The 27134-nt window shown below is 41.8% G+C and overlaps 1 protein-coding gene across 13 annotated transcripts in view; it reads right to left on the bottom strand.

Annotated features, from left to right (window-relative positions):
• Rcbtb1 (RCC1 and BTB domain containing protein 1) overlaps positions 1-26656 on the bottom strand; it is a 101481-nt gene extending 74825 nt beyond the window's left edge. For 9 of the 13 annotated variants that reach the window (XR_012436231.1, XR_012436233.1, XR_012436232.1 and 6 more), the window contains exon 1: positions 7409-7543. The gene's annotated coding sequence lies outside the window, so the exon portion shown is untranslated. Of the gene's footprint in view, positions 1-7408; positions 7544-13616; positions 13706-14207; positions 14441-16851; positions 17009-26430 lie in introns of those variants that run through there. The other 4 variants (XM_074043419.1, XM_074043420.1, XM_020170882.2 and 1 more) reach the window with 4 other exon arrangements.
• Between the last annotated feature and the right edge of the window lie 478 nt (positions 26657-27134).

Below are 27134 nucleotides of genomic sequence, written 5' to 3' on the forward strand. Positions count from 1 at the left end.
AGGCATACACCATCATACCTGGCTTTAAATTCCCATTTGAACACAAAACTATATTTGAGTATATTATATTTCAATTCTAGGAAAACTTTCAAGTAAAAGAGTTCTAAGGTTTGGGGCAAACTTTTTGGTATACACCTTGCAACTTATGTCATAAATCTACACTACAGAAAGTAATTCAAAAAAACCTCAAGTTACAAAAGAGCCAAATGCTACTCGAAACAATTTCTTTCACACCTATTCTGATGGACTTTGAGACCAAAACAGATGCTATATTTCTGACTTAGACACCAAATATAGTTCCCAGGTCCAGATAAGCTTTTAAGATAAAATCAGCTTCAAACATTTTAAAACTATTTCACCAATTTTATGGCATAAGGGCTACAAATAATATGCAAAGTTTCAAAATTTGCTGAGACACTAATTCTGTCACTGCCTCAGCTGCTACAACCGGAATCACTTCTGTCTTCCGCAAGCTCACAGAACTGTAAGAATGAAAGAGAAAGAATGTCCTGGATCTCGACAAATTCCACAAGACCCAGGAGTCTGAGAATGTAGCATTTTCCAAACAAGTCTGTCATCCTCCCCACAGCTGAAGCCAGCTGTACAGGTAACTGAAGGTAATTCTCCCACCTCCATTTGCAGACAGCATGACTGCTATCCTACAATTTCCCCACTCCAACTGAGACTACCCTTTGCCTCATCTTTTGCGTCATTAGTTTTGTTCAGATTCATCACTCATTTAAGAGGAAACTGTAAGGTCCTCAAGTCATTTAAGGGAAAAACATAAAATCAATTCCCAACAGCTAGTAAACTATTTAACTTGAAACACAACTTCCAATAAAGGCCTCTGGAAGAATTTCTCCAATCTTATCACCCAAGGCTGCTTTTATTTCATTGCCCAGAAGCTTCTGGCAATTTAAGGACATAGGGAATCTGATGGCTTATTGTAGGAGAGGAAAGAATGCTACTAAACTCATGTGCTCAGGTAGGACAAACAACCCAAGTAGTAATAGTATTAGCAACAAAAAATTTAAAAAACAATCTAGAATTATGAAGCTGACTGTGATCTTATAAGAGTACTGCTTTTACAGGATACTTTCATTTTCAAAAGGAAACCATAAATCTCAGTGACTAGAAATTTTTTTCTAGTTTTGTTGTTTCATCAAACATATAGGCAGCACAAAATAAACTAAATTAAAAGACGTCTTAAAATGTTTAATAAATGGAAAGAAGGCAGTAATACTTCACTTTATTTTCCTAATGAGTTCAAAACTGAGATGGAAGGGTCAAATTTAAACTTATGGTTTCATGAACCTTTCCTATGTGGGTGTCCTGAAAGTCATTTTTGTCTACTAGTCTCCATCTGTACAAAATTTTCAATTGTACCCTGCAGTGACCTAAAACCAAACTAAAAGTCCAACAATGGACAGGCAGAACCATACTTTTCATTCAACCAATGTTTGTTCAATGTTTTTAGGTAAAGAGAACACAGAGCCATTCCCATAATCCCCTGCCCTCCAGCAGAGCTTACATGGGGAAGGGAGATCTGGACCTATAAAGAGATGCTCCTACCAATGTGGCCAATGCTCTGATGGGGAGGTCCAGAGGCCATGGAAGGCCCAGAGAGGATGAGTGTGCTTCAACAGTCTGAAGAGAAGCAGCACCTTTAACAGAGAGCACATATGCCAGGTGAAGGTCTGGTGGAGGGACTGAAGGCAAGTATGGCTGTCGCCAAACAGCTCAAGTTTACCCTAGGAGCCACATACAATCCCTGGAGGGTCCAAGGATAGAAGTAGCATGATCAGGCATAGGTTGAAGGTTACTTTGGCTGAACATGGAGACTAGATTTGTGGGGGGCGGGGTGGGGGAGTTAAAAAGAGTGCTTGCAGGGAACCTGAGCTGTCTACAATAAGCCAGTCCTAGGGAAAAAGAGAACACTGAACAAGAGAGAGAGTCATAGGATTCTGTGACTGGCTCAATGGGAGCTAGACATTGAGCGAGGAGACAGACAGAGCCAAGGATTACTCCCACATGCTCAGCCTGTGTGGGCAAAGTGCACTGCAGCTCACTGAACAGAGTGCAAGTGGAGTTCCAGCAGAATAAGTTCCATCTGAAACACTAAGTTTGAAGGACTCAGTACAGTCTAGTGAGTCATGCCTGTAATCCCAGCTACTCAAGAGGCAGAGATTAGGCTAGCTCAAGCAAAAAGTTGGTGAGACCACCCCCCCCCATCTCAACCAAAAAGCCAGGTGTGGTGGTATGCACACCTGTGATCCCAGCTACATGAGAGGCCTAGGAGGCTATAGGGAGGATTGTGGTTTGAGACTAGCCCTGGGCAAAAAACTCCAGAACCTATCCAAACAATAACTAAAGCAAAAGTGGTAGAGCACCTGCCTAGCAAGCAAGCCGAGTTCAAACCCCAGTACTACCAAAAAAAAAGTTTGAAGCACCCATAGGATATCAAAATGGACATGTCCTAACAGACAAATTTATAAATCCAAAGCTCAAGAAAGACATATGGGTTGAAGTAGGGGATAGTGGTACACACCTATAATCCCAGTACTTGGGTGGCTGAGGCAGGAAGATCATGAGTTCAAGGTCAGTTTGAGACTGAGTCTCCAAAAACAAAAGAAAGGGGAAGGAGGGAAGGGAGGAAGGAAAGAAAGAAGGTAGATCTGAGTTGGAGATTTGAAATTCTGTCATGAGACCACTCAAGGAAAAGTGAGTGAGAAGGAGAGAGCATCTTGGACAGAACTCTAAGAAACTGACATGAAAGAAAAGGTAAGGGACAGAGCATACTCCACAAAAGGGACTGAAGGGATTGGGGGGGGGGGGCAGGATGGGACGGACTAGCAAAATACAGTGACCTGAGCATCAAAAACAGGAGGTATGCCAGTGTCAAGTTCTACCAAGAGATCAAACGACAGTAAGACTGAGAAGCATCGACTGGCTCTAACAAGGAGAATTACTGGCAAAGTCCACAAGTCTGTGAAGCTGTGGGAGGATGAAGCCAGTCTGAAACATGGTGAGGAGTGTGTGAAAGGTGAGGAAAAGGCAACATGAATATAAACAACTTGCTCCAGAAATTTAAATGTGAAAGAAACAGAAACAGGGTAGTAACTGTGGAATAAGATGGAGTTCAGGGACTTTGTGTTGTTGTTGAACTTCTTTTAAATATGATAGAGACCTGAATTTGTTTAAATGCTATGCCAGAAGAGAGAAAGATCAAAGAGACGAGAGACTAACTAAATGAGGAATTTCGGAAAGCACCAGAGACATGAGAAGCTTCCGCAAGGGAGAAGTCTATCCACCATGAGAGGAAAAAGGACAGAAATGGATGAGTTTACTGGCTGGGGGCCAGGTGTCAGAAGCATATTCATTCACATTCTCTCCAGCATTTTACATGCCTACCAGCAATGTACAAGGCTACAATTTCTCCATATCCTCACCAACCCTTATTATTGCCTTTTTTATTATAGCCATGCCTATGTGTGAGGTGGTGTCTCCCTGTGGTTCTAATTTGCATCTGGCATCTGGGGCTTCCTCTTCAAACACCACCCGTTTTCTCCTGAAGAAAAACATCTGGCTTTCAAAACCAGTAAAATGTGGAGTGGAGCAATGTTTTTTGGAGAGGGGAGGACATGTAGGGGGAAGATGAAGTCTGAAGCAGCCACCAGGGAAGATGGAGAAGAGCACTGGCCAGGGAAACCCAGCAAGAAGGTGAGAGCCCAGGAAGTGGAAGGCTATAGTCTCTAGAGGTAACCTCTGATTCCTTGAGCTTTTCTCCTCCAGGAAAGGTTTTTCCTTCTCTTTAAGCTGCTCTAATCAGAAATGGAACAGAAAGTTGCTCAGATTTTTTCGTTTGTTTGTTTAAAGACAAGGCATAAGTGCTCCTGAAAACGCATCATTTTGTTTGCTTAAAGTTCTATCATACATACATTAGAGATGACAGTTTGCTTAAGATTCATACCCTTTAAATTTTTAACAACCAAGCATCTTTCATACATGTGTGCAGGGCAGCCCTCACACCATCTTTGAGGATTTATGACTATAAACACAGTCTTGATTCAAATGGCAAACTGCAAGAGAAACGTCAAACATCCACTATTTCAATAATGGGGCATTCTTTTGAAACACTTTGCGTGTCACAAAGTGTTTACTTAAAACCGATGACAATCACCAAAGTAATAACAAATGATGCATCCCACACACACACACACTGGTGTTTGAACTCAAAACTTCAAGCTTGCTAAGCATGTGCTCTTCCACTCGAGCCACACTCACACTCCAGAAAATGGCTTTAAGGAAATTTTTTGATTTAGCCAGTTACATTGTAGAGTATGAAATATAGTCAGTCTTCAGCTTAACTAATCATTAAGTACATTCCTATGTGATATGAAATAAAAGATTTAATTCAGAGATGTATCACTAAGGCATGCTACTACTTCTGTTAACTGAAATTTTGTGCTCAGCTTTCACATCTTGGGGATCACTGCGTTTTTGTTTTTTAAGCAGCACTAGGGTTTAAATTAGGGCTTCAGGCACTCTACCACTTAAGTTATTCTGCCACTCCAGCTTTCACATCTTGGGACTCACTTACATGTGACCCACGTTGATACTGTTGGGTTTATGGTACAAGAGATTGTTTATTCTTTTTTGGACAAGGTCTCATTATATAGATCAGGCTAGCCTTGAACTTGCCATCCTCCTGTGTGCCGGGATTACAAGGCGTGTCCCACCATGACTGGCCTTTCAGTTATTATTGCTGAGTAATTTACCAACTCAAAACTCAGTGGCTTAAAACAGCAATTTATTATTTATCTTGAATCTGTATGAGTGTTTTCAGCGTGGGCTACTCATGAGGTTGTAGACGCTAGGAATCTGACTAGGAGAAAAACATGCCTCATTCACACCCCAGGACACTTGAACTGTTTGCTCAGTCTGACCTAGTTGGAGCCTCTATACATGCTCACTGGTTTCCAACAATGGAAGCTAGAGCTGCCATGCCTGTATCACCTCCACTACCTTGTACTCATCCAAACAAGTGACAAGGCCAGCCTAGATTCAAATGACACAAAAGCATCCTCCATCCCAGAACTGTTGATAGTCCTCTTTGGAAGCAATCTATCACAGCTGTGACAGTATCACTGAACATCTTCAAATGTAAATTGAGTTCAGGATTGAAGCATTTGAGAAGGGATAGGCTTTGTTCATTTACAAAACTTTAACTTTTTCTTAAGCATCAGAAAGACTATCTCAGCAATAGTCTTTCTGGAATGCAATCTCAGAGGAGCCAAAGGTTGTGAGAAGGTCTGAGAGTAGGCTTCCCTGGATGCATTCCTTCCTGAAGTCATCTGGCACTTTACAATCTGTTATATATGAATGAATGATTTTATTTTTAACAGTGTATCTAATACTCAAAATTATAAAAGTATCCTAGCTATTTGAATTACTATTCCAATTATCTAAACTCAAGGATCAAACAGATTTGGCTAACACTTCATTTTCAAAACTCTTGCTCCTGGCTCTCTTAAACTCAGGAATAAACTATATTCGGACATCACAGCATCCCTTACAAATTTGAAATCTTGCTACAGGAACTCTGGAACACAATAAATTTGCATGATGAAAAGTACTTACACCTTAAAATATTAAGTTATCTTTAGTTAGTAAAATTATAGCTCATGTACACTCTTTATATTTCTTTGTATTTGTTAAATTTTCTTCCATTCTTCGCAAGACTTTTAAAAGATTATACTATGGACTAAATGTACCTGGAAGTGTTTTAAATCACGTTCATACTAGGGGTCAAATACATAATTAATAATTAACTGATAGCTTCTAGGAAGTCTACTCTGGTTAAATTCAACCAATACTCATTACATCCCTCTCGTGCATTCCTCAAAACACATACAAAATATGCAATTTTTTTCTTTTTTCATAAGACCAAAGGCATAGACGTTCCTTTCAGCTATAGCATATACTTTGTAAAAAAGTAATAATAATACACAACAAAAAGAAAACAGAAACATGTCCTAATGACTAATCTGGATATTTGACCCATGAAAGACTCAAACTCCGCTTCATATACATCACTATTTAAAGTAGTGAACACAGAAGGAAAGCTGGAACACACAGGCGCTCTTTAAGTTTTAGAATTTTTTGATGCTATAAGCTTGATAGCTTTGGTTTTCTATTCGTTTCAATTTCTGAAGTTCCCAGAATTTGATCTTTTTTTTTTTTTTGAATTTGATCATTTTTGCAGAGAACTCTAAAGATTAATACACTTCCTCTTCAAGAGAAACAACAGAAGGTAGAAGAAAAAAGGACCTGTCTAGAAGTACTAATGGACTGGTATTCACACAATGGATTAAAAGCATCCCACAGGTGAAGTGCTACATTAGTAAATCTAAATACACAGTTATACAAAATTAGAGATAAGGGCAAAATAGTTTCTGCCGGGTGTTGAGGGGGTGGGGACGGGGGGAGAAATGACCAAGCATTGTATGCACATATGAATAATAAAATGAAAAAAAAATACACAGTTATACATACTCAACCCTGAAAGCAATTTAAGAGGGTGAAATTCACTCAGTGCTCACTTCAAAGGCACCGTACATCCAAAGCTGAAAGCACACTATAAACTCCCGTCAGGGTTCAACCATCTTCCAGCACTATGTCCTTTGAGGTTCATTTTGATGTTATTAGCCCACAATGCAAACCAGTTTTAGAAAGGTAGTTTTCGTCCTCCACAGATTCTTATCTAATAAGCGAATACAGCAAAGCAAATAATACCATGAATCTGACTTTTTTTGTAAGCGTGAAGACAAAACTGTTTTATAAAACTGCAATTCCCAGCGGCAAAGTTCTGCAGCAGATAGCTATAAAGTGTTTCACCCGCAAGTAATTATAAACAAAAAGCCACTTCGGAGAGACTAGAGCGTGCCTCGATGGTCATCTTAAATAAAGACAGGACAAGAGAAACGTCATTTACTCAGCTCACTGCAGCCCGGGGTCAAGGTCTCAGTAAGAGAATGGCCCCTTTACGGAGTCCGCGGGAGGGGGGGTGGAGGGGAAGGGAAACAGTGGCAAACAGGGCTTGGGACGCCACTAAGGAGGCAGCAGAGATGTTACTACGCGGGGAAGGGCCGAGGTCGGAGGGGAGGTCCCCTCTAACAAGACGGCGCCCTGTGCAGTGACAGACCGCAGGCGCGAGCAAAACATGGAGGGCGGGCCAGGGAACGGCCCCTCGCAGGAGTCGCCGCGGGCTGAGGTGCCAGCGCGCCCGCCCGACGCAGCGCCCTGCAAGCCGGGGAACGGAGAGACAGGGGAGCGTGCAGGACTAACGGGACCGACCGCCCGGACGCGGGGAAGAGAGGCAGCAAGAGGACCCCAAGCCCGACGCTACCTGCGAGGCCAGTGCCGCCGGGCCCACGCTCCGGGAGTGCCTCGGGATCTCGCCAGCACCGTGGGCCGCAAAGGGCGAGCGAACGCCGGCGGCGAAGGGGCGGAGCGCCAAGCCCACGTGTCACGTGGCGCGGACCGCCTCACGTGACCCGGCGCCGCGCGCCGCGCCGCCGCCGGCTACTCAGCCGCCCAGCCCCTGCTCTTTGGACCCTGGCGCGCGCGGCTGAACCTCCCTACAAGCCGATTGGCCCGCGGAGGACTCTGACTCACGCTTCCGTCTCCCGGGAGAACTTGGGATGCGCTGGCCGCGGGCCCCTGCACCCCTCCCGGTCCCGATCGGCGGTGGGAGGACCGGCGGCCCACCTAAGGGGAACTCGGACGGAAAAGCGGCCGGGAAGCCCAGTTCCCCTACCAAGTCAGGGCGGTTCCGGCCACGAGGCACTGCCCAGGTGGTATCGCCTGGGGCCAAGCGCGAAGGGACTGGTTTGCTCCATCCCGACACGTGTTTCTTCTCCCCGCTCACCTGACCCAATGGAAAGCACCTGAGCGAGCAAGGCCAGTGGCTAGGAACGTGGCACCTGGACCAAGTAATGAAGGGTAGGCAGAAGGATTGGGAAGCAAGCTGCCAGGGTTGGACCTAGAAGAACATCTTGACCTATCCCTTTTAAGTGGGTAAACGAGGCCTAAGAGGGGCTGCTTGGTGCTGCGCTGGTCTATCACTTATAGCAACCACAGTCAGCTACCAGATGCTGTAAAGCTCTCTGGGCTCTCAGTTGGCTCCAGAGGATAAAGTCCAGACTTCTTGACATAAGCATTCCACGCAGCCTTGTTCAAACTCACCTTTCCCAACTAAACTCCCATGAATAAATATAAAAAAAGGTTGCCTTTTTTTTTTCTGGCTGTTCTTCTGGTAGTTGAACTCAGGGCCTCAGTGCTTGCTAGGCAGGTACTCTACCACTAGAGCCACTCCACCAGCCCTACAATTTGCTTTTTTTTAAGTATCATTAACAGCCTGGAGAAGACACTTTCTAAATCTGTCACTTTTCCACACTACTCTAGGTCCTAGGTACAGAAAATTCCTAATTCTCTTCACCACTTAACTTTGATGGATTGGTTACTTTTCCCCTAAATTGCCCTTCTCTTTCTGTTCATTATTTTTTTGAGGGAGGCGGCACTGGGGTTTGAACTCAGAGCCCCACACTTAGCTAGACAGGTGCTCTACCACTTGAGCCTCCAGCACCCCTTTTATGACAGGTTTTTTTTGAGATAGGGTCATTGGACTGTTTGCCCTGGGTTGGCTTCGAACCCCTGTCCTCCTGATCTCAGCTTCCTGAGTAGCTAGGATTACAGACATGAGCCATATGTACCTAGCCATTTGTTTGTTCTTTTTTTCCCTTGAAGGAAAAAAAAAGAAAGACAGTACAGAGCTAAAAAAAAAAAATTTTATTCAGAAACTATTGCACTATGGGAGTTGAGCATTATTCTATATTCTGATATCTCTTTCCTCCTATTGGAAAGGTTCCTGAGGAAAATCTATTTTTACCAGTTAAACTTTTGTCTGGCCCTCCCAGAAGTACTGGAAGAAATACTCCCAAAGTAACATCAGTCTCCTACTCATCTTTCAAAATCCAGGTCAAATACCACCTACTCTTGTCTTCTTTCTCTGCATCCTCCTTCCTGATTCAACAGCTTTGGCAATTGAAGTTTGTTAAGACATCGTCAGTCACAACTTCTTTCCTCATCTCCAGCACACTACATATTCTGCTACAGCAATCTCACGTTGCCCAGAAAAGTACATTTCCTGTAAGAGGTGAATTCTCCATTGTCGTCTTTTCTCCTGGGTTATAAACTCTTTAAAATGGGAGTCTCTGAATTTAGCACGTGGCTAGAACCTCACTATCCACTGCATGAAGTGGCTTGACCAAAGTAGTAGTTCAGTGAACTCAGAAGCCTATATATTGTTCAAAAAACTGAAATAAGCTTCTTTCGGCTACAAACTGAAAGAACTTACGTGAAATACATACGAAGAATAAAAAGGAAAAGGGAGCTTGGGATTTGAGTCTCTTTATGAGTGTTTCTTTGTCCTTTGTTAGGTGAAAGAGCTTCTTAAATATGGAATCCCTGTACTGTCTATGTCAACTGACAGTGATGTATTTTTTATACAGTCCTGAGTACTCACTGCTTATTATTTGTCAGATACCATACATGGAGTACCTTGAGCGGGGAACCACACTTCTGTTTGGTTTTGAGGTGCTGAGAATGGAACCCGTCTTTAGGCTTGCTAAGCACACATTCTGCCATTGAACTACATCCCCAGGCTGGAACCACTCTTAACGCTAGTACATGATTACCCTGGTTTAAAAAAAAAAAGTATCAAGAATCTCCACTGTACAACAAATATAGCCTAATAAAAAATTTTTAAACAAAAACAATGAAAAAAAGGAATCTAATGAAATAATGTAGAGTTTAAGATGGAGTGGAACATAGAATAGTTCTACTCCTTGGAGCTTAAAGTTTCATTTCAGAAGTTAATCTGGTTAGTGGAAATTTGAACATCCTCCTTTGTTCACTTTCCTTGTCCACTGTGTCAGTGTGGGCAGGTATGGGTCAGCCAATCTGATCCCAATTCCTTTAGCTGAACTGTCTTTGCCAAGAAATTCTCTCAATTGCCTTAGGAGTAACTTGTTTTTCACAGTTTACTGGAATCTTCTTGATATTGGGAAGGCTAAATTAAAATGGATTTCAGTTGCTTTGAATACTATTTATTCTTAGGGAATGAAAACAACTGGGAGAACCCAGACCATTTCTACCCTTTCTTCTTTACTCCTTCTCTCCTCTTAGGGTTGATCAAGATTGGGAGAAATAGGCTGGTGGACTGGCTCAAGTGGTAGAGCACCTGCCTCACAAAGATGAGACCCTGAGTTCAAACCCCAGTACTGCCAAAAAATAAAGAATAAAAGATTTGAGAGGAACAAACCAGAGGACTATCAGTCACATCTTGTTCTTTGCCAAATAGAGAAGATTTAAATCACTATAAGGTTTGCTTACCTGTTAATGTAGTACACAGCTAGGAAGATGTTCCAACAGTCTCAAAACAATTGTGAGAACTAACATAGCTGTTTTAGAAGTTTTACAAATGTAATAAAATATAGAAACTATGTAGAGTCAGTCCATTCTGATTTTCAATTAGCATAACCACAATAAGTATGATCAGTTACAATAATAAGTGTTGCAGCTTCAATCATATCACACTACTGTGGTGGTAACTCCTGATGTTAGAGCTGGGAAAAATAAACATTGCATAAAACAAGGGGCATTGATTAAAAGTAGAGGTAATAAGAGTGTTGGGGGAAAATGTCATTTGAGTTTCTTCCCTCACCCCAGGAAGTACATGAATTTCCTTTGCTCATCATCCAAGCACTAATGATAAACAAGTATCAACCCTGGCTAAAGTAGACTACTCTGTTGACTCATAACTTCACCTGCACCGAGGCAGGTCCTGTGCAGAAGTGATGGCACACACAGATAAACTCACTGTTCCCTAGACTGGTCACAGAACATTTCTAAACACAGAGCCTTTTATGACTATCTATATCACTACCATTTAAGAACACCCTTACGCATAAAAGAGACTCAACACCCTCTGTTTACAAGTGTTTCCTTGTCCTTTGTCAGGTGAGAGCTTCCTAAATACAGAATCCCAGTACTGTCCATATCAACTGACAGTGACATATTTTACATTCATCCTCAGTGGTACTTATTCCCTGGGCATTTAGCTGCAGCAACAACCATAGCTCACCAGGAAGTCTCCAGCTTCTGGTAGAAGATAGGTCTCTAGTCATAAGAATCAGGGGTTCTGACTACAGTTGATGTTGAAGCCAGGGTTAGTCTCTGAATGTCAGTAAGCATCTTGAAGTGTCCCCAGGTTGTCAACCGAGGCAGTAAGACTATTCTGTAATGGGATGTGACTCACCAGTTTGGGATATTAAAGGTGAAGATATGTGGGACAAATTAAATAACACTATTAAGAAACAATCAGATAAATACAGAATGGAGGACAGGGGGAAGAACGCTAGGAGGCTAGCCTTGGTTTCTTCAAAAAGTTCAGTTTATGGAAAAAAGTGGGGGGAATGTTATAGGTTAAAAGAGACTAAAGAAATGTGACAGTCAAGTATAATACATGGTCAGGTATGGTAGTACAACCTGCAATCCCAGCACTCAGAAGCGTAAGGCAGTCAGGTGCTGGTGGCTCACATCTATAATCCTAGCTACTCAGGAGGCAGAGATCAGGAAGTTCACGTTTTGAAGCCAGCTGGGGCAAATAGTTCCTTGAGACCCTATCTCGAAAAACCCTTCATAAAAATAGGGCTGATGGAGTGGCTCAAGATGAAGGCCATGAGTTCAAGCCCCAGTACTGCAAAAAAAAAAAAAAGAAGGGTGAGGCAGGAGGACCATGAGTTCAAGGACAGCCTGGACTATATAGTAAGACCCTATCATAAATTTTAAAAATATTTTTTTAAAACCCTATTATTCCAGCTATTCAGGAGGTAGAGACTAGAAGGATCGCAGTTCAAGGTCAACCTGGGCAAAAAGATCCATTCTAGGCCAACAAGCCAGGTGTATATACACACACACACACACACACACACACACACAAGGCCACAAATGATATTTTGCGGAGAACCAGAAACTTAACAAAGACTGGATATTAGATGGCATTTGGGGCTTGCTGTTCCTTTATGTGTGATAATATTAATATTGAGAATTCCTTATTTTGGGAGGATGCATACCAGAGTATATAATTGACAGAGTATAATGAGGTCTGCAAATGGTTCAGCAAAAAATGAATACTCTAACAAGTCCATATGTGTAAGGAGAGACCTCCATGTGTTGACAGTTGTTAAATATATGAGTTGTTCTTTGTACTCTGAAAATTTCATAGTACAATGTTAGAAGGCAGGATGAAATGTGACCTTTATACTCCAAACTGAGACAGCAGGACATTTCAGTGATTAATTTATTCAGAAACGTCTTTTGAATGACTACCTTGTTCAAGGCACTGTATTAAGCTCTGGATGTATGCTGGTAAATAAAATAGCATTTGTCTCCCTTTTGGGTACTATGCTGTATTCCGCTGTCTCTCCTTTAAGACTGAAGAATTTATTCCCCGGTTTCTGGGAAGCCTGTATGCTGGCAACCCTTTTCAGTGATTGTCTTGGTGAAGGAAAACACCATACCTGAGGTCATGTCCCTTCAGGGACAGCTGGCTACAAATCAGGTCAATGTGGGATGTTAAGACCTGACTTCCTTGCCTCAACAAGGAACAACTCTGAAGCAGCCACCAAGATTGGCTGGGGTCTAGTGGTGACCAGATACAGCCCACTTTTCTTGTCCAAACTTGCTTCCATTCTTTCTGCTATAGGACCTAAGAGCACCTACCACTGAAGATAACTAAGAAGAATGACATGGCTACTTCATGTCAGCCAGCTTTTTCATCAGCCACACCCACACTGGCACAGTGGATTCATGAATAGAGAAGACACTTTAGCAAATAGACATGAGGCCGACAATATGATTTCCCTTGCACCAATATTAATGTAACTACTGCCATGGCCATGGCCAAATAATCAACCTGTCACCAACAGAAATAATTTCCTGCCACCAACAGAAATCATTGCTTAAGACCCAACACTGTACTATACCTTAAAATACCAACCAGCCATTTGGTGGCAAGTTTGACTATAGAGAACATGCTGGAAGGGGCAACTATTGATTTTAACAGCAATAGGTAGGTATATTGTTTATGGGTATGCCTTTCCTGCCTACAGGGTCTCAGCCAATATGACTACCCAAGATTTTATTCTGTATTTGTTCCATCAATACACCATTCCACATGTCATTGCATAAGAACAAGGGATCCACTTAACAGTAAAAAAAGATGTAGCAGTGGGCACAGGACCATGGAATCCATTGGATCTGCTACATGGCACACCACCCAGAAGCTACTGGCCTCCTTAGCAATGAAACAACCTGCTGAAAGCTTGGCTGAAGTGATAACTTGGAGATGACACCCTGTGCGCATAAAGCACTTCCTGCAGGATGCAGTAATACCCTAAATCATTCCCAGTTACATAGTGCTGTGTTCCCAAGAGGAGAGTGAGTACCAGGAGTAGGATCCAAGGTATGGAAGCAGCAGTCTCCCCACTTACCATCAATCCCAGTGACCACTTGGGGAATTTGTGTCTTCATCCTCACAACTGTAGGCCACAGACGTCTTGTTCCCAATGAGGGAACATTCCTACAGGAGAGATAGTAAGAGTCTTTGCTGAACTTGAAGCTACATCACCATCTAAATACTTTGGGCCCCTCATGCCAAGGACCTTGCAGGCAAGAACAGGATCACAGCTGGCATAACTGTTATCATGAAGACGCAGAAGAGCAGCTGGTACACATGGAAACATATATGTGACCCTCAGATAATGGACTTGGACATCTTTTAGTACTGTTTTGCACAATCTTAATGGCAAGTCCTGAGAAGGTAAACAAGTAGTAGAGTGCATAGTGTCAAGAGTCTGATGCACTCCACCAGCTAAGTCACCTAGACCTTCAGAGGGGCTATCAGCAGTGAGGAGAGAGGGAGGATGAGGATCCCATTGCAGCCTCAAGATCAGCTGCAGCAGCAGGGGCTGTAGCTCATCAGACTAACCTTCTTGCATCCTAAAGAAGCTGCTCCCAGCATGCAACTGAGGAAATTGGGTCTGCTGGAACAAGCTATGGACCAGCCTGGATGCTACACTGACCTGCCCAGGTCACAGCCATTTGGACTTGCTTCGGCTGAGGAGAGCTGCCTCCTTTGGTCAGACCTTTTCTGGGCAGTGAGCATCCGCTGACTCATGTCCAATTCTGCATCCTTTTGTTTGACAGGTGTCAACTGGAACACGTCCTAATAAACTTCCTGTGTGCTGATCTGCATCTTCTAGTCAACTTCCCAGGACATCTTATCTGTGACAGTCTCTCTTTTGTTAATTACAGTCTGGAGGAGAAAACAATCAACAAGAAAAATAAATTTGTGATTTGCACTTTGAAGTAAATGAACAAGATGCAATGATAGCAAATAACAGGGGAGGTGTATTTGGAGAGGATGTGACAATTAAGCCAAGAATGACAGGAGAGACAGAAGTCAGCCATGTACATAGCAGAAAGGAGTATGTGTTCCAGAAAGAGAAAGAGCTTGGATGAAAGCCCTTCCCAAGAGCCCAGCATGTTTAATTACCACTCATAGCTTGGTAGTCTTTTTAAAGGGGCTTATTTCAAAAGCAATGGGATGTCATTAGAGGGTTTTTAAGTAAGAGAATGAAATGCTGTGCTTGACATTTGAAAAAAATTCTCTGTGGATACAGTGGAGAACAGAGTGGATAGGAGGAAACCATGAAAGAGGTTATTGCAGAGTCAAGGAAGGATGCCCATCCAAAGTGTGCCCCTTTCCTCCTGGAACAGGGTTGTTCCAGATGCCTAAGACCCTGGGATTCCCTGCCCAGTTACTTGCAGCCCATTCCCAGAACCTGCATGGTCTCTTCCCTAGGTCCCGCTACCCCTGATACTAGATGAAATACTGGCAGAATCATGAAGTGCTCAAGCAGTTGGCTATTTGTTGGGAATGTGGACAGAGCTTGGAAGTGGAGAGTCTATAAGCATGTGTGTGAAGCCCCCTGCAGTCCAAGATGAGGCCAGTATGGAAAAAGAAGGAGGATGATCTGAGGGGGAGGGGCCAGGTAACAGTCACTCTGTAAGGGGCCAAGTTCCAATATGGAACCTCCAGAATTTTAAGAATTCTAAAGTCAAAGCTCAGCCATGCAAGTAATTAAAAAACTATATTTGTCAAGATAGAAGGATAGGACATTTTATTTACCAACTTTTTAGCTTGATTTGTGTGTGTGTGTGTGTGTGTGTGTGTGTGTGTGTGTGTGTGTGTGTGTATGTGTGGTACTGGGGTTTGAACTCAGGGCCTACACCTTGAGCCACTCCACCAACCCTTTTTTTGTGAACTATTTGCCCTTGGCTGGCTTCGAACCATGATCCTCCTGATTTCTTCCTCCTGAGTAGCTAGGATTATAGGCATGAGCCACCAGCATTTTAGCTTGATTTTTAACATAAATTTTTAGGAATAGTATATGGACACCATTTGCAATTATGCTCTTGGCCTTCAAATGTCAAGGATGGTCTCAAAAGCACATTGTGCACAAAGAAAGAACATGTAGCTGAATTCTGGATTTTTACTGCAAACCCTGGATACCAGAGGATAATGGAATATTATCTTCAAAATGATGAGGGGAAATATTTGCTAATGTAGAGTTTTCTATCTAGTTAAATAGCATTCAAATGTGAAAATAAAAAAAAAACATTTTCAAGCCAAACCTAAGAGAATTTCCCACTGAAAAATCCTTGCTGAAGGATGTAGTTTAGAAAGAATAGCCAATCACAGTGACACACACCTGTCATCCCAAGCTATGTCCAAGGCTCAGATCAGGAGGACTGTGGTACCAGGCCATTCCAGGGGACGGGGGTGAATTTTGAGACCCCTATTTCAATGGAAAAAAGCTGGGTGTGGTGGTGTTTTCTTGTCATCCCAGTGATGGTGGGAAGTGTAAAATAGGAGGATCATGGTCCAGGCTGACCTGGGCAAAAAGTGACACCCTATCTCCAAAATAACCAGAGCAAAAAGGGCTGGAGGCATGGCTCAAGTAGTACAGCACCTACTTGGCAAGTGTCAAACCCCAGTACAACAACAACTACCAAAAAAAGATCAATTTTTAGAGGAAAAACACAGGATAGAACAAAAATGCTACAGAGAAATCAAATTGAAGATGACAGACAAGACTCAAAACATTCTAAGTTCCTTATGCTGTTAGGTACACAATGTTAACATTTTCTGCTCTAGCTCAATGCTAACAGAGCAAAAGATGGAGCCCAGAAGAAAATGGAAAGATAAGCATGGTAGGAAATACTGAGAGAAGACATTGAGTGAAAATAACATAGACTGAAGTAAACTACAAGGAGGAAGTGATTTAAAATATCATTTTCAAGATGATGCCAACTTGAATTTTTTATTTGATTTCTTTTCTTTTAGCTTCCATTAGTTAAAAAAATAACAACTATAAATACTAAATGCTAGCTTTCTACAATTTATATTTATGAATAGTTCAGATTGTTACTATTTCTACACACTATTTTTTCTATACTTTGTCTATACTAAAAAAAAAAATAAAAAAGCTAAATCATATATGCTGCAGACCAGATCATACTATTGCTTGTGTTTTAAGTTCAGATTTTTAGGCTTTTGGTTTGTGACACTAAGAGTAATAATATTAACAGTTCCTCAGCATAAAGCTCTCCTCCAAGCCATGAGTCAAGAACAAAGTTCCTTCCATTTTGTGGTTCCACCACCTTTATCAGCTGGTTTCCATGGTATTTGCAGAAGGCAATTATCGAGGAGGATCATAGTGGGAGATTTCTTTGTGCTAAGCCCAGAAGTAACATGTGTCCTTTCTCTCATGTTCCACTGGCCAGAACTCAGTCACAGGGCCACAGCTAACTGCAAGGGAAGATGAGAAATGTGGTTTAGCTGTTTGCCCAGGAAGAAAGAAATAATTTGGCAAACAGTGAGTCAGACTCTGCCACACATACATTTTTTTTTCATTTAATCAATACTAACTCCAGAAGATATGTACTATAATTTATGATATTTAACAGATGTGGAAACTGAAATTTTGGTAGACTGCATACTGTACCTAATATCTCACAGTTAATAATTGGCAGAACTCAGATTCAATCCTAGGCAGACTAACTTCTAGAAACCACATTCCTTAAGAGGCTAACTACAATATGACGGGTATTCCTTTTACTGAGGAAGAATATTTAGGCTTTTTTCAATTGTAAAAGAGAGTATTTTAGAATTGTAAATAATCCAAATTCAGCATTTTAGAAATGAAGAAACTGAGATCTAGAAGTAGAGTAGAATTTTCTAGTGAAGGTCAAGCCATTGCCATTCAAGTAGCATACAAGAGAAAGTAACATTTTTTAAAATCAAGATAATCTTGACAACTAATAATTCATGTAATCCCTCTAAAAGTTAATATCCTGAACTATATGTCTTAATATAGTTAAATCCAAATTTCTTGATTTTTTTTTTTTTTTAAGTCCTGAAGAGTAAGTAACTACACAGAGAAAGCCTGCCACCATGTGGTGTGGGCCTAAACCTAGCATGTTAAATGTTTCCTCCCATTGCTGTCTAGTAGTTTTATTCATCAACCTAAGTTCCATTCTGCCTAATAAGAAATTTCTATTTGGAAAGGTTAAAAGGTCATTGCATATTTTTGTCATCACAAAGTCTTTCATATGTAAATGAGTCTGGCACATATAAATGGGTCTGAGCTGCCTCTTCAAAAAAGAAGCTAACTTGTGATGTTTTAAAAAGTTATCAACTATGGTATTTATATAAGCTTAAGTTCTTTTAAACTTCAAGATACATTTTCTCATCTGACTGTGAAATCATTTCAATGTTCCCAAGAAGTGGCCAACATTTAAAATGCGACATGCACATCCACAAAGGAATCACTTTGGTACTTTAGAGACAAGGAGAAGAACTCAGCAGTTAATAGGATTTATCTCAGTCCACTCAAAGGTTAATCAATGAGCCATGTTAGAAAGCAGAATTCCCAATCATGCAAGTAAGATGAGTACAGTTCAAAAACAGGTGAAACATCTTCCCTAGAGGGAAGTCAGAATTTGTAACCTATAGGCTCTTGTGTAGTAAATTTCATGTGCAGGCAAATTTCAAAAAACTGGCAATATGGATTTACTCCAACTATTTTCCATGAATTATTAATTTGTCAAAAAAATGAAAACTGCTGTTTCTGTTACCCTACAACCTAATCTGAAGGATCAAAAACCTACAGAAATAATTACACTTCATAGTAACACATTAGAAGCATTACCACTAAAGACAGTATAAATTAAAATATATCTATTTGGCCACAAATTCTTTGGCCTCCGCTTACTTTTTGAGAGGTGGAGCCTAGGTACTCTCCCTTGAGTCTGAGCACGATTAATAATTTGCTTGTTACCAATAAAATGCAGCAAAAGTGGCACTGAATGACTTCACAGGCTAGGGCAGGAAATGTGATCATTTGCCTTTAGAGCTCGGAACGTGTGTCTAAAATGCCTGACTATTCTGAGTGTGAAGAAGCCAGTTCACATGCAGAGCCCATATGGAGGAACTTCAGTTGCTACACTCGGTGCTCTCGCTCCCAGCTGATAGGCAGCATCAACTGCAAGCCATGTGAGGGTCTTCTTGGACATCCAGCTTGAGTGAGCCTTCAGATGACTGCATTCCCAGCTGACATCTAACTGCAGTTGCTTCCAAGACCTTTGTGAGAACTGCCTGATCAAGCTCTTCTTGAAACCCTCACCCTCAAAACCATGAGCAAAATAGTTGTTTCGAGCTCTAAATGGTGGGGTGATTTTTTTCACAGCAATAGTAACCCAAACTGATAAGAATTAGGAAAGGATGCTTTTGTCACTCTTATGAGTTGACGTTTAACTAGAGCTTATAGACAAAGAAATAAGTGAAGAAAATGAAGCCTGGCACCAGTGGCTCATGCCTGTAATCCTAGCTACTCGGGAGGGGACGATTGCGGTTCAAAGCCAGCACGGGGAAATAGTTTTCGAGACCCTATCTTGAAAATACCCATCACACAAAAAAGGGCTAGTGGAGTGGCTGAAGGTGTAGACCCCAAGTTCAAAGCCCTGTACCGAAGAAAAGAAAAGAAGAAAACAAAATGAGAGGCCTAATGTTGAAAGGTATAAAACATAACTGACTAATTAAACACAGTTTGATTGTTACCATAAACATTCAAAAGAATCAACTAGGATGGACAGTGGCTCACAGCTGTAATCCTAGCTACAAAGGAGGCAGAGATCAGGAGAATAGCTGTTTGAAGCCAGCTTGGGAAAATAGTTCACAATACCCTATCTCAAAAACCTCATCACAAAAAAGGGGTGGTGGAGAGGCTCAGGGTGTACGCCCTGAGTTCAAACCCCAGCACTTCATCTAAGAATGGCAATGGCATCCTTTCTCCATGCCCTATAGCCAAAGTCCCCTGAGAATACTCCCTCACCCCAAGAAGTGTCTCCACTGGAGAAACTTTGAAGCAGACCTTCAGAGTACCCTTCCTGGTGACCGTGCCCCTGCTGGACAAGCACTACTAGGCCTACACTCAAGGCTGCCTGCTGGCTTCTCTATAGTGAGCTCTGTGCTTCTGAAGATGTTGCAGTGACTGTGCCCATGAACCCCCAGAAGTGGTCCTTGTAAGATTCCCAAAAGAGCAAAAACCATACTGGGACCCACAGACTCTCTGGCAGTCAGCTTTTCCTGGGAGTCTTCATCTAAGAATGGCTAGGCATCCTTTCCTTCTTAGTGAGATCTGAACTTGCGTCTCAGGTTCTTGGGGGGGGGTTCTTGTTTGTTTATTCTTTAGTGGTACTGGAGTTTGAACTCAGGGCTTCACACTTGCTAGGCAGGCACTCTACTGCTTGAGCCCCGCCTCTAGCCCTTTTCACTCTGGTTATTTTGGAGATAAAGTCTCACTTCTTGCCCAGGCCAGTGTGCTGTGATCCTCCTATTTTATACTTTCCACTGTAGTTGGGATTGACAGGCGTGAGCCACCATGGCCAGCTTTTTCCATTGACATGGGATCTTGCAAACTTTTTTGCCCTAGCTGGCCTGGAACTACAATCCTTCTGATCTCAGTCTCCCAAGTAGCTAGGATTACAGTGTGATACACCAGCCCCTGGCTGCTTCTCAGTGATGATTGCTTTTCACATGTATTTATATGAAAGTCAGTGTTGACAAACTGATGTCAAATTTGAGAATAAAAATGAATAAACTAGGCTGTTACAAGTTACTTAAATCTCTTTTACCTTCAGTTTTCCACATCTATAAATTGGAACAAAAATTTTAGCCCTAGGGCTTTGGGTGGGTAACTCAGTGGTAATTTGCCTAGCATTGTGAGACTGTGAGTTCAATCCCCAGCACTACCACCACAAAAATCTTATCTCACAGAGCTGCTGGGAAGGGTAGATCAACCTGTGATGCAGATGAGGGGCTTAATGGCTGGTAGCTTTATTTTTTAAAATCTTGAGAATTCCTTGTGTGTGTGTGTCCTGCATGTCGGAGCATATGTACAAAGTGTAGTGAGAGTACAGCAGGCATCTCTCTACCTCAGCTGAGGTGCTGAAGTTTTCCAGAGATGGCAGACTGGGGGTTCCTACAGAAGAAATGTGGAAAGTGGCAGGTCAAGGAGAAGCCCCAGCAGCCTGTGGGTCATGGTGAAATCAGAGATTTGGTGAATATGTTTTTGTATTTCACTATGGAACATTTCAAATGTATACAAAAAGAAGGGACTGATAGGATACACCTCCATTTACCCAGCTTCTGCAGTGATCAACTCGTTGCCACTATTGCTATATTTCTGTCCCAAGCTACTTTTTCATTACCTGATTATTTATAGGCAAATCATTTCACCTGTAAGTATTTTAGCTTTTTTTTTTTTCTTTTTTTTTTGTGGCACTGAGGTTTGAACTCAGGGCCTCACACTTGCTAGGCAGCACTCTACCACTTGAGCCACTCCATCAGCTTTGTTTTGTGTTGGGTATTTTTGAGATAGAGTCTTGAGAACTATTTGCTCAGGCTGACTTCAAACCATGATCCTCCTGATCTCTGCCTCCTCAGTGGCTGGGATTACAGACGTGAGCTACCGGTCATCCAGACATCTACTTCTTATGTTTTCTTGTGGTCTTCTCAGTATTGAATAAGTTCTTTTTAATAATAGTAATTGCCAGGTGCCAGTGGCTCAGGCCTGTAATCCTAGCTACTCAGGAGGCAGAGATCAGGAGGATTGAGGTTTGAAGCCAGCCTGGGCAAATAGTTCAAGAGACTCTATCTTGAAAAACACCATAACAAAAAAGGGCTGTGGAGTGGCTTAAGGTGTAGATCCTGAGTTCAAACCTCAGTATTGCAAAATAATAATAATAAAGTGAACCTATACATACAAATGTGAGAAGATTCCATGAACATATTGTTAAATGAAATGAAATAAGGTAGATCCAAACATCAGTTATACTGAAAAAGATGCAAACACAAAATAGTAAGACAAATGTGTGTGCTACAAAATATGTAACTATATTATAGAAAGATAACTTTTAAAATGTATATCAAACTATTGATCCTGATTAAAGTGTGAAGAGGGGAGGAGCATTGTAGAGGGTGAATAAGGATTTTGTTCTGTAGACTTTCATATCACTTGATTCTTACACAGAAAAAATATGCTCATAATTATTTTTGACATTTTTCCCAAACAAAAGAAGAGAATTGAATTAAACACTTTACTCATGACCACACAGGATAACAGTAACTTGTCTGGGAATTCTGGCAAGGTCTCAGGTACAGATCTGATTTTTAATTTACTAAGTGACCTTCCAAACTCCTCCCTAATCAAGCTGGCTTTTAGAGGTTTGTTTTCTTTTTCCTGCCAACTAAAAATACACAATCCAGCTCAGGAAATGCAGCTGACCGAACAGCAGCAGCTGTGAAGCTTTGCTTTGCATATTGAAGCAACCTTGGAAGAAAAATGCCCAGCGCCCACTGCTACCAGCTCCTGTTCTGAGGTAGGCCTAGAGCTCAGTGCGCAGGAAACTTCCTGCAAACACTGGAGAAGCTGCTGCAGTGCAAAGCTTACATCCTCCCAAATTTCTCACACTAGAAGTGGGTTGCTGCATTTCCTTTTCCTTTATTTATTTGTTTACTTATTTTTGAGAGAAAGATCCACTGACAAGATCATATTTTTGTACAGAGGGGAGAGAGAACACAAAAGAGACAGGCACAAAATTCCCTCCTCTGCTTTGCTCAGTTATAAAGAAACATCATTGCCAATAAACCAGAGACAGAAATAGCAGTGAAGTTCTGAAGATGAGCTGTGCTGTAAATGTAAAACTCTCACAAGCCACTTAGCATGATAATAACTCAAAATACAATTTGTAATGAAAACTAAGACTGTAAAAATTTGTAAGCCAGCACAGTAGCTCACTCCTGCAATCCTAGCTACTCAGAAGGCAGAGATTGTGAGGATCATAATTTGAGGCCAGTTAGTGAGACCTTATCTCAAACAATGAAAGTTGGGCCTGGTGGTGGGCACCTGTTATCCCAGCTACATGAGAAGCATAAATAGGGAGGATTGTGGTTCAGGCCAGTCAAGGCACTAATGTGAGACCCTACTTAAAAAATAACTAGTGCTAGGTGCCAGCGGCTCATTCCTGCAATCCTAGCTACTCAGGAGGCAGAGATCAGGAGGATCGCAGTTGAAAGGCAGCCTGGGAAAACAGTCCATGAGGCCCTATCTTGAAAAAGTCCATTACAAAAAAGGGCTGGTGAAGTGCCTCAAGGTGTAGGCCCTGAGTTCAAACCCCAGTCCACAAAAAAAAAAAAAAAAAAAGAAAAGAAAAAAGTTCTGGGGTCATGGCTCGAGTGGTAGAGTGCCTGCCTAGCAAGTGCAAGGTTCTGAGTTCAAGTCCCAGTATGGCAAAAAAAACCCTGTAATTTTCTTAGATTGTATTCTATGTCTAGTTCTCTTATATTATATCCTAATTTTATATACAAGAATAATATTGACCTCTCCCATTCATAGAACATGAAGATGCATTTTGAACAGTTTTAAAGGAATACGGTAGATTGTGCAGTGTTGCTCAGAGCTACTCAATAAAATTACATTATACCTGTAGAATGTTAGAGAGTTAGAGTTAACTTAGGGTAATGTTTTTGTCTTACACAGTAGAAAATTGAAGTTCAGAAAGATTAAATAACTTACTCCAGGTGCTATGGTTTGAAGGTGTCCGCCAAAGTTCACGTGTTGGAAACTTAGTCCCCAGTGCAACAGTGTTGAGAGGTGGGACCTTGAAGAGGTGATTAGGATAAGAGGGCAGAGCCCTCAAAAGTGGATTAATGCTGTTACGATGGGAGTGGGGGGGTTAGTGATCATGAGATGGGTCATTACAAAAAGCAAGTTTGGGGCTCTCTTGTTTTCTCACCAGCATCATGCTCGTGAACTTCCCAGCTTCCACAACTGTGAACCAAATAACGTCTTGTTCTTTATAAATTACCCAGTCTAGGGTATTCTGCTATAGCTACACAAAATGAATGAAGACAGGCAGCGCAGATGGAAAGGAGCAGATTGGAGTTAGAATCCAGATCTAATTCTTCAACCTGAGTTCTTCCTAATTGCTAATGAGGCCTCACTAACACAGCCACACAGTAGCAGGCAACGATTACTGCAGCATTCTCTCTGGTTTCTTAATTTTGGAATTGATGACCATGCTACCCCAGTAACAGGACTATGAGCACCTGAAACACACCTGCTCCTCTGTGTGCACATCTACACACATGGTTAAGAGACAAATGTTAAAAGACAAAGCTTTTGAAAGTTGGCATTGCCTTGTGCAAAGAGTCTCTCCCATGGAACATGAGACATGTAGCAGACAGTGTTGCCCACCCTATGTCATTCCCACTTTGTTCTTGCTAAGAGTGTAACTCTTTTATTCAGATACTGGGAGGTAGGGCAATATTCTCAGAGAGAGTGAACCCAGCTTGGCCAATGGAGGGGCGGCTGAGAAGCTTTTGGGAAACATTTCCTTTCTAATTAAATAAATGTATACAAACACACAAGAAGACCTCTGTCTTTCCCTTTTTCCTGCTTTGAATTCAGGCATGGGAGGATGTGATGCTTGGTGTTGCTGCACCATGGAAGGAAATGTCACCCATAAATTGAGGGTGCCAAGGCAGAAACATGGAAAGTGGAGAAACCTGGGCTTCTTGATGCCCCCTTGAGCCACGGACCAACCCGCACAACCCCCCTCCAGTCTTATCCTTAAGCTGGAGAAGGAGAAACCTTTTTTTCAGCCCTCACAGCTAGGTGTCTTGCAACTTCCAACCAAACGAAGTGACCTCACCTCTCTGTGCCCAGCCTTTATCCTTGTGAAATGATGATCATAACACCTACCGGGCAGGGTGGTGGTGAGTAAGATGAGAAATAATAAAATGCCTAACAAAAGAACTCAATAAACGGCAGCTACTAGAATCATAATCACACTAAACATGATATCAAAATCCTAAGCTGTGGGAAAGTTCTCCCCAGTCTGTCAACCTCATAACACCTTCTCCCTATTATGGTGGACTGGGACAATACATACAGCTGCTACCTCCTTTCTGAGTCCTGAGTTGCTCAGCCATGGGTGCACTGGACCTGGGAGCTAAAAGGTCTGATCTCTGAGGGAAAAAAAATTAAAACATAACTGTACAACAATAACATAGCTATATAATCATATATTACCATGTAACACAATATGGAAATATATATACTTTGGGTGGGGATGCAGTACTGGAGTTTGAAATCAGGGCCTCATGCTTGCTAGGCAGGCACTCCATCAGCTTTGTTTTGTGTTGGATATTTTTAAGATAGAGTCTTTCAAGCTATTTGCTCAGGCTGGCTTTGAACCATGATCCTCCTGATCTCTGCCTCCTGAGTGGCTAAGATTACAGACGTGAGCCACCAGCGCCCTGCACATGGTAATATATTCAGTTCTAGGCAAGCCATAAAGTGTTCATTTCTTCTGTCCCAGAAATCCCAACTCTGGCAATCTAGCCAATGGAAATAATCCAAAAGAAAAGGAAAAATTTTATTCACAGAATCTTTGATTCAGCACTATTTTTGCAGACTTGAGAAGTAAAGCATAATATTTTCCTTTGAGGGAGTATAATTATAAAGCCAATACGATAACTTTTACTGGAGACTACGTAGGAGTGATATGATGTGATTTTTCAATATAAACATAAATGTAAAAAATCAGAACACGAGTGTGCATGTATGCTGATTGCAACCACACGGAACACAGCTATAATCAGACTGGGTTATAACTGGCAAACAGATTTTTTAAATAACCTCAGCAGAACACCAGAATTAAAGAGGTTGCAGACTGGTGACAACACTGTGGTTAGAGGAGGGAGGAAAGAGGAGAAAAGATGGCAGTGCTACTAGTGAGCCCGTAAAGGACATCGTTTCCTCTCCGCTACGATTATTGGATAACATCAAAATGGTCCAGGCGGTTGCGCACCTGTGGCTTACGCCTGTAATCCTAGCTATTTGGGAGACTGAGATCAGGAGGATTGAGGTTTGAGGCCAGACTGGGCAAACAGTTCTTGAGACTCTATCTCCAAAATAACCAAAGCAAAATGGGCTGGACGTATAGCTCAACTGGAAGAGAGAGCACCTGCTTTGCAAGTGCAAAGCCTTGTGTTCAAACCTCAGTCCCACCAAAAAGAAAAGAAAAATGGTAAAATGGTCCAGGCAGCCAAGTGCAAAGCTGAAGGTTCTGGGGGCAGCCCTAAAGCTATAACCAGAGAATTGACATCTGAGGCAGGAGCCCCTCACCATACACATGACCCAGGCAGCCAGGAAGACAGCCAGCTCTTCAGACTTTGTGAACAGGCAAAGAGCACATGACACCTGAGAACACAGGACACTTCCACACGCCCTTGCTGGATAAGTAGTTCTTGTAGAAGGTTCCCTGTTGGTTCACCCTCTGTTATGAAAGTCGGTTTGTGGTCAGCGTCCTCAAGTCCTGGAGAAGCACGAGGAGGAGATTTGCCCCTCCTTAGGAGTTCTATGGAGGGCAATCAGCCATATTCTATGAAACCACCTATCTAGGAAATGCATGGCAGAGCACACAGATCTCAAAACTATGTTTCTAAAGGATTAAAAATAAGTATGAAAGTATGTTTATGTATTCTGAATAAGTATCTTTGCAATTAGTGTCTACTGTAATCTGTGACTAAGATTTTCACACATCAAAATGCAACTCAGTTTGAATCTAGAGCTCTCTCTAGTGGCTGACTTGCATTTTTTCAAGGTCCCTTACCTTACCCTATGCCACAGTTACACACACTGATGAGACAGTATTGTGCTCTGGAATGGCCCACAAGACTCAGGGAGAAGCAAGTTCCACGTCGGAAGGAGACCATGTGCCACCTTGAACAAAGATAGCTCACTGACTCAGAGGGCAAGACAGGAGCCCTCCAGATGTTCTTATGGATGACTTCTGAGTCTGGGCTTTCTGCTGTCCTCCAACTACTTCTAATCCTTTATCAGTTTCCTCCATCCAGCTCTATCTTCTTCTACTGTTGGGCCTTAAAACAAAGAAAATCACCCATAAAATATATATACATACATATATGATATATACACATATAGCAGATATTTTACAATATCCATTGTTAAATCTAGACATGAAAATTGTAAATAACAGAACTTACCTACCCACATAATCTTGAAAGAAAGTCAACATACTACTGTGACAAAAGGATTAAGTAAGAGGGAGTTAATTTATAATAAGATGATATATATTACTGTACATAACTGCTCAGGCACAATCACAGATGAAGTTGACAAATTCTTGCATCTAAGTGTAGAACCACATGAGCACACGACAACACAGTGTTATGGTGCACTTTATCAGCACCTTAATTGTCTTGCCTCTTGTTCAAAGAGCTGCCAGTGGTGGTATGACTTTCTGAACAGCTCACAGTAAAAAGAAAAATGAGATGAAGTGCAAATTTTCCTCAA

The sequence above is a fragment of the Castor canadensis genome, chromosome 10 (genome assembly GCF_047511655.1).
Source record: "Castor canadensis chromosome 10, mCasCan1.hap1v2, whole genome shotgun sequence".
NCBI lineage: Eukaryota > Metazoa > Chordata > Mammalia > Rodentia > Castoridae > Castor > Castor canadensis.